This window comes from Acomys minous (assembly GCF_964271855.1).
Source record: "Acomys minous genome assembly, chromosome: 15".
Lineage (NCBI taxonomy): Eukaryota > Metazoa > Chordata > Mammalia > Rodentia > Muridae > Acomys > Acomys minous.
In genome coordinates this window covers 59056815-59068669 of record NC_140497.1, presented here as the reverse complement: position 1 = coordinate 59068669, position 11855 = coordinate 59056815, and the positions used below count along the sequence as shown (strand labels likewise).

The following is an 11855-nucleotide window of genomic DNA, read 5'->3' as shown; positions in this document are numbered from 1 at the left end:
GAGGGGGGCAGGAAAGTGATATTTGTCTTTCTAAATCTGGCCTAGTTCACTTCACATGTGGATACACACAGCCATCGCACACCACACTGTGGTACTTTTGAAACAGGAATCTAAGCAAAATAGAATTGACTAGAATCCTTGTCTTTGTAGAGCACACCGCTGAAGCGATTCCGTAAACTGTGACGTATGTTCTTATGCACGCCAGACTGCTTCCTTATGTCTTCTCACATACCGAATCAATCTCAGTATATGTGACATACCTTCTCCTAACGAAATCTGGTGATATCAGAACACTTGACATTCAAAGTAAGTGAATGTGGCGAAATACGCACCCCCTAGCTACTATCCGTAGAGTAAGGGTAACTTCATTGAGCAATTATGCTGCTCAATCCAATGTAATAGCATTTTTCTTATTTGCTTCTTTTTAAAATCATGGCATTTAAAAACATGTTTAGATTGCTTCCTTTTCTCTCCAGGAAAATTATATCATGAAATTGTTGCCATAGGACGAAATGACCAAACAAAAATTATGCAGCCAAAAAAATAGAGAAAATAGGACAATTCAGATGTAAGTATGTACATTTCCAGGCTCTTATGTCTGTGGCATTTGCCACATTTTTTTAAAAGGTGTAATTTTTTGTAATTTCATTTTCAACATACATAATATCCACTAGCTGGGTCCACTGACTCACAACTGTAGTCCCTGGTACCTAGGGGGCTGAGACAAGTGAGCCACCGGAGCCCAGGGGTTTGAGGACAAACTGGGCAACCTTCTGTTTCAGAGAAGTAAACAAGACAGCGCGTGTGCTTGCTTGATTGCGTACTAACGCATCGCTGCTTTGACCCATGTCTGCCGAATCTGCCTTTGCTAATAGTTGACCTTTGTTGCTGCTTTGACCCAGGTGTGCCGAATCTGCCTTTGCTAATAGTGGAGCTGTGTTCTATAACTTAGTCTGTTAGCAACTATTGCTGTCGCTTTGTGATACTGTCTCCCTATGTAGCCCAAGCCGACCTTGAACTCTTAATTATCTTGACTCTTGAGTGCTGAGTGCTGGGATTACAGCAGTTCCTGCCACACCCAGCTGATGTTATCGCTCCTGTAACTTTTCATGGTGCAAGGGCTTGAACACAAAGCCTTGCACACAGTGGGCCAGCACTCTACCGCCGAGCTATTCTTAGGGCTCTTAGAAAAATAATTCAATATTCAAAATATTGAAATAATTTTAGGTTGTACAGAGCCTTGCGTAGGAGGCCAGTAGTGTACTTTCTCAACACTCCCAACCCTGAACTGTTCGTTCAGTGTCATCTCTTGGTCCTGTCCTCCAACCAGTCCATTGTTATTAAGTGTGGTTTTGAGTGCAACATGCCTGGGTCGACCTCTGTCTCTGCCCACCTGGGGAAACTTACCAAGTCTATTAGTGCTTTTTCTGTATCTGCCTGCTGGGCTGGGGGTGGGGAGACAACCGTTGGGGGCTCAGAACTGCATCTGACATGCTGTGCCTGTTAGGCACCAGTTTGTTTAGAGAACTCACACACCACAGTTTCTTTGCAGTTATTTCATGTGCTCCAGTCTGCCTTCTCCTAAACTGTAAACTCAAGATGGGAGACTAATGGAAAACATCTTTCTTGGCACAGCACGCCTCAGAAATGCGTGGGCGTGAGCGCCACCTAGCTGTGCTCCGGGTAGTTCTAGACGAACACCAGGCCTAACGGCTGAACAGGCTAAGGAAATGTCCTTTGATCTGTCAGGCGAAGCCGAACTCCTGTGGTGTGAGAGAGAAAGTCAGAAGGACTGTGTCCTCACACACTCACTGCAAGTTAGAGCTCCCATCAGAAGGCATGGGCGTCTTCAGAAACACGGAGAGATGGAAGCCTGCAGGCGAGGGAGGGGACAGTTTAACATTGAAACACAGCTCCAGGGCAGGACAAAGCAAAAGCTTGTGGCTTATGAGGCAGCAGGCAGGTGATTTTAAAAGGGGGATCATTAGGGAAGGCCCCTGAGGATGTGGAAAAAGGGTGGAGAGATGGATGATTTTCTGGATGATTTTCCCAGCTGACACAGCTCAGCAGCGACCTGTTAACGGAAGAGTGGCTGGAACAAGAGCCAGGATGAGATGATCAAAACCGAAGGGAGGAGAGACAGATGCAGAAAGGAAGGCTGGTTTGAGTGTCTGTCTCAGTCCCTAACGCCCTCTGTCTTCCCTTCAGCTGTGGTTAGGATGCAAAAGCTTGCTTGAGCGGAAAGGCTCACGAGAAGGGAGGGCGGAGTCAAACTTGAGAGACTTAGTCCACAGTACACATTGGAGTTGGCTCCCTATGAGAAGACGGTGGCCAAGCCTGGCTCACTTTGTTACCTTAGCTGTCTCTTTTATCACCCACACAGACAAAACACGGCTCCACTCTTTCTCCTCTGCCTGTGGAAATTTCTCTGGGAGCTCCGCAGGCCTACGAGCTGGGCAGCTCCCTTTTTATTAGAAGCCTTTGCTCGTTGACAGAAATCAGTTCCGGGAGTGGGGTTTTGCTGCCAATGCAAATGATGTTTATGATTCATAGCCAGACTGCTTAGCCATCATAGCTCAGAAGAATACAATGTTAACTGGCGTCCAGGGGCAATATTTTCCCAAACTGGGATCTCCTTCTTGATTCCTCCATAAAAGGGTTAATATAATACTTAACTTTCAAAGGAGATGTGTTGCCTCCAAAAATCTCTAATGACTCAGAGAACAAGACTGGTGGATTTTAAACGTCTTGCAAACAGTAGATGCTTAATGAATGCTTATCACTCATTTCTGAAAAGAGGACTATCTGAATTTTCCTCTTGTCTCTTTTTCACTAGTAGCTATATATCACCTTACGTCACCTCTGCTCGGGGCTGGAGAGATAGATGATAGCTCAGAGGTTAGGAATGTTTGCTGTTCTTCCAAACGACTCAATTACTTCCCAGAACCCACATTAGGAGTCTCACAACTGCCTGTAACTCCAGCCCCTGGAGATCCAATCCAGGCCTCCACAGGAACTGTCCCCACCCAAACTCAGACAAAGACACAGACAAACAAGCAAAAATCTTGGAAAAATAGAACCTTAGGAAGACCCGAGGGAGGATGCTTAATTCTCATTCATAAATAGAATAGACAGACAACAGAAGTGGCTGAATAGAAGGAACAGGACCAGAGCTTACTGTAGATGACCTCTGAAAGACCACTTCACCAATGCTTACCAAAGACTCCATAGGGTTCGGTGACCAGCCTAAGGTCCCTGAGCTCAGGATTTTAAGCTATGTCTCACAACTGTGCTCTAAGAGAAGACACTGAGGCCTGCCATGGGTCCTCCCTCCATGTGTGCAGAATCACAAAGTTTCCAGAGCATGATTCTGTAGGTCATCTTCTGGTCATCTGCAGGTGCAGAGTGGACATGCGGCCTTCTCCTTATCAGTCCCGGGGCCTCTGGACTGATTACCCAGGTCCCAAGGATGAACTGCATATCAGGGCATTCTCCAGATGTCCTGTCTACTGCCATTGCTTGTGCCGTGTTTCCGAAGTGACCTTATGATGGAAGCGTCCCAGTAGATCTGGGACGTACCCTAGCCTGTGTGTGTGTGTGTGTGTGTGTGTGTGTGTGTGTGTGTGTGTAAGAGCAGGCACACTTGTGCCACATGTGGAGGCCAGTGGACAACTTTCAGGAGTCAGCTCTCTCTTTCTCCCATGTGGTTTCTAGCTATCGAATTCAGATCCCAAGACAGTGTGGAACGCAAGATGTGTCTTTGAAGCTTTTGGCTTTCTTTTGAGGCGTGACCTCTTGGTCTGAGAATGGCTTCCCTGGACAATTTGAACAGTGGTGGCATTTCAGGAAGAGGTCACTAGGCAACCTACACTAAGATGGACTTGCCAAGTCTGGCTGTTTGATGGACTCATCTCCTCTTTTCTTTCTGCACACAAGCAGGCTCAGAGGTTAAGAGCACTGTCTGCTCTTCCAAAGGTCCTGAGTCCAATTCCCGGCAACCACATGGTGGCTCACAACCATCTATAATGTGATCTGATGGCCTCTTCTGGTCTACAGGTGTATATGCCTTCAGAACACTGTATACATAATAAATAAATAAATCTTTAAAAAAAACCCATGACCAGATTTGTATATGCTGCATAGCCCGGTGACATGGACCCTGGCAGGCTCTGCCACTCTCCACGTACCATGGGCACAGCATGTCCAGAGAACTCAGGCATGCTGAACTCTGGCTCCCAGGTTTTTTGTTTGTTTGTTTGTTTTTTCACATAGTCCTTTGGGAGAGAGTTTGTAGCACCCAAATTCTCAAGTTCAACAAAATATCCTTTTATAATTTCAGGATGTCAGAGGAAGAAGTAGGTAAACTGTCTTCATTGCGAGCTTCTGTAAGGCAGGAGACACTGTCAAGAGAACAAAGCAACCGCCTACAGACTGGGAAAGGATTTTCACCAACCCTACATCTGACTAAGGGCTAATATCCAAAATATATAAAGAATTCATGACATCAAACACCACCAAACCAAACAATCCAACTAAGAAATGGGGCTCAGAACTAAACAGAGAATTCTCAACAGAGGAATATCGAATGGCTGAGAAACACCTAAAGAAATGCTTAGTCATCAGAAAAATGCAAATCAAAATGACTCTGAGGTTCTATCTTACACCCATCAGAATAGCTAAGATAAAAAACTCAAGTGACAGCACATGCTGGTGAGGATGTGGAGAAAGAGGAACACTCCTTCATTGCTGGTGGGAGTGTAAACTTGTACAACCACTTTGAAAATCTATGTGGTGCTATCTCAGAAAACTGAGAATAGGGCTTCCTCAATACCCAGCTATTCCACTCCTTGGAATATACCCAGAAGATGCTCCACCACACAAGGACATATGCTCAACCATGTTCATAGCAGCCTTATTCATAATAGCCAGAACCTGGAAATGACATAAATGTCTCTCAGTCGAAGAATGGATAAAGAAACTAGTCCATTTACACTATGGAATACTACCCAGTGGTGGACAAATGGATGGAACTTGCTTCCAGTTTTAAGGAGACACATTTAAACCACAGCCGATTAGGGAGAAGAGCACATGGGATTGATCACAGTGGTACTGGGGGGGGGGTGTCAAGTATACAGGGAAAGGCGTGAGGTGCTGCAGCTGAGATGTAGAACTATCGAGAACTTTCTGGCAAATGGTTACGTTCTCAAAAGCAGTGCTGCTGGTCTCAGAAATTATAACAAAAAGGAACAAGAGCTGCTTGGACACCCCGTGGACTGGAAGGAACAGCTTTCCTGAAGGCAGATGGTTATGAACTGGGACCCTGGCTTGGACATACAGAGATGCTTAATGACTCAGAGCCCATTTTCTCATCTGTTAAATGTCTCTAGGGATGCTAGGAGGTTGTGTGTGTGTGTATGTGTGTATGTGTCTGTGTGTATGTGTGTCTGTCTGTATGTGTGTGTGTTTATGTGCGTTTGTGTGTGTCTGTGTGTCTGTATGTGTGTCTATGTGTGTCTGTGTGCCTGTGTGTGTGCCTGTGTGTGTGTGTTTGTGTACTTATGAAGCCTGTGATGAATTGGGCCTAGAGAAAAACAGCAATGCTGTCACTCATGACTCATCTCAGGGGTATGTGTGGCATCCTCCCACTGAGAGTAATGAGCTGGCAAGTTTCAGAGTTTATCACACCTGTACAAATGCAAACAGGTTTTCCTCAGCCAGTATTTGAGTCTAAATACATAATTTCATAGAAATAAATTGTCTGTAAACTCTCCTAGAAAACACAAAGGAGGGCTGGAGAGATGGCTCAGTGGGTGAGAGCACTGGTTGCTCTTCCAGAGGTCCTGAGTTCAATTCCCAGCAACCACACTAGTGGCTCACAACCATCTATAATGTGATCTGGTGCCCTCTGCTGTCTGATGCTTTCTTCTGTAATGCAGGCAACTATGCCAATACAGTGCTCATATAAATAAATAAATTAACTAGTTAAAAAAAGACAAGGGCAACACAATGGATGCTTTTCTCTTTAAGGTAGAGATCAGTCTGGAGTCTAAGCTGGCCTAGAACACATGACCTCTCGAGTGGCAGGATGACAGGCCTGGAACGCCATGCATGCACCCATGGCTGCCTTTTTACTGCAACCCAGAGAATTGGAAATAGCCAGTCAATGTGTATGGAAAGACTAAGAAGAACTGTCTAGGCAGATGCTTAGGTATTCAGGACTTAAAATAACCTTCCAAAAGAGAAGCACTTCATTACTTTAGTTCATCCTGCTCATTTCTTTTAGATAAGGTTTCTCTATGTAGTCAGGTTGGTCTTGAGCTCCTGAGCCTCCAACCTTAGCCATTTTTGTTGTTGAGTTTTCAGGCATGTATACTAAGGCTGGGTGGGTTTGCTGGTGGTGTTGGTGGGTCCTGTCCTTTTCTTTTCTTTTCTTTTCTTTTCTTCTCTTCTCTTCTCTTCTCTCTCTCTCTCTCTCTCTCTCCCTCCCTCCCTTCCTCCCTCTTTTCTTCCTTTCTTCCTTCCCTTCTCTTTTTGATTTTTGTTTTGTTGTATTTTAAAACAACAAAAATTCAACACAATAGCCCTTGGAGAGCTCTGGACTACATAAGCCACTTTTCTCGGCCAAATGCAGAGTTATATCATCTGTTTTTCACTGAGGGGAGTGAGGCTCAGAGAGGTGTCTTTTCCCTCTGCTAGTCAGCGAGAGAAAGGAACAGGAACATGTACCTCTTGCCTCTGCTGCCTGAACTTTTAACCACTGCTCTGGAAATAACTCAGAGGAAGGCAGGAGTGCGGGCTGCTGCAGACATCACAGCATCCTAGGGACCTGACTCCTCATTCACTATCTGTTTTCCACGTGCCATATCTTCCTTTTTTCCATGCACATGTGCCGCTGTTCCACGTAATTCCAATCCTTTTTATCTTTTTTCTCCAATAAATATTTTACTCATATTTAATACTGTATTTAAAATACCAGGCCACAGAAAGCCCTTCAAAGGCTGTGCACTGAACACTTATGAAGCAAACGCCTATACACTGCGCTTTATCTCACAGCTGAATACAATTTTTCCCCAGATGGCAGTTGCCTACGAGTCTTGGGAGCAAATCCTCAGAGGTTCAGAGCTGGCTGAAACTGTGCCAAGAACAGGGCCTTTGCAGCCATCAGAGATGACTTTGGATTCCCATATAAACCTACTAGCATGGGGAGTGACACATTTGTTCCCAGTCCCTTTGGGCTCTTTCATCTTCATTGACAGAGAGAGAGAGAGAGAGAGAGAGAGAGAGAGAGAGAGAGAGAGAAGAGAAGGGAAGGGAAGGGAAGGGAAGGGAAGGGAAGGGAAGGGAAGGGAAGGGAAGGGAAGGGAAGGGAAGGGAAGGGAAGGGAGGGGAGAGAGCGCTGGAGACCTTTCGCTATGCATCTTCACTTTGCTCAGCCTCCCTTATCTGAGCGGGAAGGAAGAAACAGTCTTGATGCTCAGTGGGCACGAGGTGAGGACAGCTCTCAATGGCTTCCACATGTGCTCACCTAGGCAACAGCCAGACGGGAAGGGAGTGGCAGCATTTGGCTGTAGCTGCTCTGGGCTGTGTGAATCTGGGGGTGCTTTTTAACATCGCAGCACCCTCTAGGCAGCTGCCTGGAACTCAGTGTGCTGGCTTCTCTGTGCCCTGGCATCAGGTCTCAGGTCCCTGTTAAGGTGGTGACGTCTCCCAGAGGTGTTAAGCTTTGAAAGGAAAGATGAATGGAAGGCTTACTCCTCCCTGGGAGCCTGTCCCCTGGGAGCTGCCAAGCTTTTGAAAAGTTGAATGCATTGCCCTGCTCCGTGTCCCCCTGTCACCCCCACTATCCTCCTTCTCTGTCTCTATCTGCCTACTAGTTGAATGACAACACCTCGGCAGCTTCCATGGAGGCTCGCCCTAGAATAGGTTCTTCCTTCAAAACATGTTTTCATCCAAGTCCTTCAGGACTTCAAAGCCAAAGCAATAAAGGAAGATTGGTTTAGAAGAGTATTGGGCCTGGGTGGTGGCACAGACCTTGAATCCCTGCACTCAAGAAAGAGGCAGAGGAAGGGTGGAGCTCTGTGAATTCGAGGCCAGCCTGGTTTATAGAGCAAGTGCCAGAGAACCCCTGTCTCAACCCTGTGCAGCCCCCCCCCAAAGAAGAGTACTGGATGAACTGTGGGTCAACATGCTGGGGTCTTCCAACTCTCTTCTCTTTGGTTTTTTTCCCTTTCTTTTCCCCTCTTCTCCTCTCCCTTACCCTCTGTCTGTCCCCCCCCCCCCGCCTTTCTCTCTCCCCATGGGCCCCCTGTCTCTTCTCCTGAGGTAGGGTTCCTCTGTGTAGTCTGCCCTAGAACTTGCTCTGTAGACGAGGCTGACCCCGAGTTCACAGAGATTCACCTGCCAGTGCCTCCTGAATGCTGGGATGAAGGTGTGCACAGCTACACCTGGCCCACTCACTCTCTTTGCAAGCATACTGTTCCCTCTCACTTCTGATCTATGTCTTTGCCTGTTTCCAGAGAGAAGGGATGGAGAGGCTGGTCCCATTGCAGGACCAGTGGCCCAGAAGCTTCACACTGAGTTGTGCTCACACTGAGTTGTGCTCACACTGAGTTAGGTACCCAAGTGCTTCTGCTTTGGCCTTTTCACTGCCCCAACTTCACTCTTTAGCAATCCCACTATCCCTCAGTCCCCCAAGACACTCTGAGGTTCTCCAGAGCTCATCTCTAGGGCCCAGTGACTGGTGGCTCAGAGGTAACAAAGCTCTGGAGGCAACCTGACCCTCCCTTGTGGCTTTGGCCAAGCCCTTGACATCCCTAGGCTCAGTTGTCCCACGGCGAGCAATGCTGCTATCTATTACACACCCACGTGAAGTCCACATGAACGAACACATGCGTGGACTTAGAAAAAGAAGTTGAGATGAACTTTACTGCTTAGAAAACAAACCGTTATAAAGGAAATTACCAATGTGGCCAAGTAACACACACCCATAATCCCTTTACTTGGGAAGTTAAACAGGAGGATTGCTGAGTGGATAGTTTGAACACAGTGAGTTTCCAGACAGCCTGGATTACAGTCTGAGACTCTGTCTCAAAACAAAACAAAACAAAACAAAACAAAACAAAACAAAACAAAACAGAGCTAGGTATGGCAGTTCATGCCAATAATCCCCGCTACTTGGGAGGCAGGAGTTCGAAACAATCATCTCCCCTGCAAAGATCTGTACCAAACACAAATCTTTCAGAAATGAAGGGAATTCTTATGCTGGGGGCTCGGGTTGGTCATGGAGCGCTTGCCGCTCACGAGGAAGGCTGCAGGTCTGATCTCTAATACCACCAGTGCTGTGCAGCTATTTCCTCCGAACTGAATTAATCCGTTCTGGGAGGAGGCCATGAAAGGCTCAGGAGATTTATGAAACTAATTGGGTTTTATTCTGCCTCTCTGCCACCACTTTTGGAAATAGTGTCTCACGTAGCCCAGGCAGGCCTCACGCTACAGGGTAGTTAGATCTGGCCTTGAACCTCCTTCCTTTGTTTCCCCAGTGCTAGAGTTACAGGCATGCCCGACAACCAGCCCTTGGCTTCGTCTCATGTTATAGCTAGTGGTATTATACGCATGCGCTGCGGGTTCTCCGTTCATACGCATGCGCTGTGGGTTGTCCGTTGGTCTGTTGGATATCTGGGCTGCGTCAGCCTGCTGGCCGCTGTGAGTAGCATGGAGTGCATGCTTCATCAATGTGAAGAAAGCAAAGTGAAGTTTGGGGTGATACTAATGACTAGAAGTTTCCTTGCCCTACAGGATCCCACACAGAAGGCAACATTTTCAGGAAGACTCAGTTTCCCAGAGCCATGCACATCTAAGGTCCAGCCCCCACACACAGATGAGACAAACACACCGGGCCTTGCCCTTTCCAACTAGTTTGGCTGGGTAACTGACTAATGAGGTGAGCTTTTGTGTATGCCCCACAGTCTCTCTAGGAAAACCAGGACATTACCAACCTCACTGAATCCTGGGCTCTTACAATGACTCAGTTCTCTCAGTGGTCAGATGGAGTGACTCACTGTCACCTGGGCGACCAGTCATTCAGATGAATGCATAGAACACAGATTTCTTTTTCCATCCTTCTGAAACATTGGTCCACTTATGGAAGAGTGAAATGCCTTCCAACTTCCCCCAAAGTGCATTTAGTTGAGCACGTACTATGGACCAGCCTCCATTCTGACTCTTAGGATCCATGAGCAAACAAAGCACATGAAAATCTCTGCCCTTGCGAAGTGACCTTTGAAGAGAAAGACATGACCATATGTAAACAGCTTAGAGCTGTTGGTGTGTTAGGATGTAGTAAATATTCTGGCTGACTAAAACGCAGCTGAGAACAGTAGAGTGTGGAGGTAGGAGCTTGTTTTCAAAGAGTAGGTACCTAGGACGCGTTCTTCCTGGAAAGAGTGACATTTGGCCCCAAATTGAAGAAGGAAAGGAGAGGCACTTGGATGTTGAGCGGACTGCTGCCAGGTGGGTGCGAGGCCAGAAGGGTGCTACCAGAGAGCAAGGGGAGCCCCATGGGGAAGCCTGAGAGTCTTTGGTAGCTATGACTTGAGCTGTAGAGGCTAGAGGGCTGGAAGGAAGAGACAAGGGCTTCCAGAAGCTTCCTAGAATATGGGAGGACACCCAAAGCCCTCACCCTTGGTTTCCTGAAACTTCTTTTTTTTTTAAATACATTTTTATTAATTTATACATATTACATCTCAGTTGTTAGCCCATCCCATGTATCCTCCCATTCCTCCCTTCCTCCCACTTCCCCCCTACTCCCCTCCCCTCCCCTAAGTCTGTGTCTGAGGGGGACCTCCTCCCCCTGAATATGCTCATACGGTATCAAGTCTCTCCTTGGTGACCTATTATCTTTCCTCTGAGTGCCACCAGGCATCTCCGTCCAAGGGACATGTTCAAATATGGGGCACCAGAGTTTGTGTGAAAGTTAGATCTCCTTCTCCACTCAACAGTGGAGAATGTCCATCGGCTAGTCTGGGTAGGGGTTCAAGGTTTTTACTGCCTATTTTTTCCTTGGCTGTTGCCACAGTTTGCGGAGGGCCCCAGGGCCCAGACTCGCCTGTAGTTTTCCAGGACCCACTGGATCCTTCCATTTCCTCTTTCTCCCAGGCTTCTCACACCTAAAGTTTCAATAGGATGTCCTCCCCTCTTACCCACTATTCTGGTAGGTACAGTTTTTCATGGGGACGTACAGCTTGGACTAGTGTCTCGATATAAGTGAGTATATACCATTTAGCTCTTTTTGCTTCTGTGTGAACTCACTCATTATGACAATTTCTAGTTCAATCCATTTGTCCACAAATTTTGGAAATTCCTTGTTTTTAATAGCTGAGTAGTATTCCATAGTGTAAATGTACCACAGTTTCTTTATCCATTCTTCTATAGAGGGACACGTAGGTTGTTTCCAAGTTCTGGCTATTATGAATAAGGCAGCTATGAACATGGTTGAGCATATGTCCCTGTTGTGTAGTAGTACATCCTCTGGGTATATTCCAAGGAGTGGAATAGCTGGGTCTTGAGGAAGCCCCATTCCCATTTTTCTGAGAAAGCACCAGATAGCTTTCCAAAGTGGTTGTACTAGTTTGCATTCCCACCAGCAATGCAGGAGTGTTCCTCTTTCTCCACACCCTCGCCAGCATGAGGTGTCAGTTGAGTTATTGATCTTAGCCATTCTGATGGGTGTAAGATGGAATCTCAATGTCGTTTTGATTTGCATTTCTCTGATGACTAAGGAGGTCGAGCATTTCTTTAAGTGTTTCTCAGCCATTTGATATTCCTCTGTTGAGAATTCTCTGTTTAGCTCTGCGCCC

At 46.6% G+C, this 11855-nt stretch overlaps 1 long non-coding RNA gene across 1 annotated transcript; it reads left to right on the top strand.

The window, feature by feature from the left end:
* The first annotated feature begins 163 nt into the window (after positions 1-163).
* LOC311584978 lies at positions 164-4607 on the top strand. Its single transcript, XR_014775072.1, has 3 exons — positions 164-306; positions 477-568; positions 4340-4607. It is a non-coding gene; the product is annotated as an uncharacterized lncRNA (long non-coding RNA).
* Positions 4608-11855: the final 7248 nt, after the last annotated feature.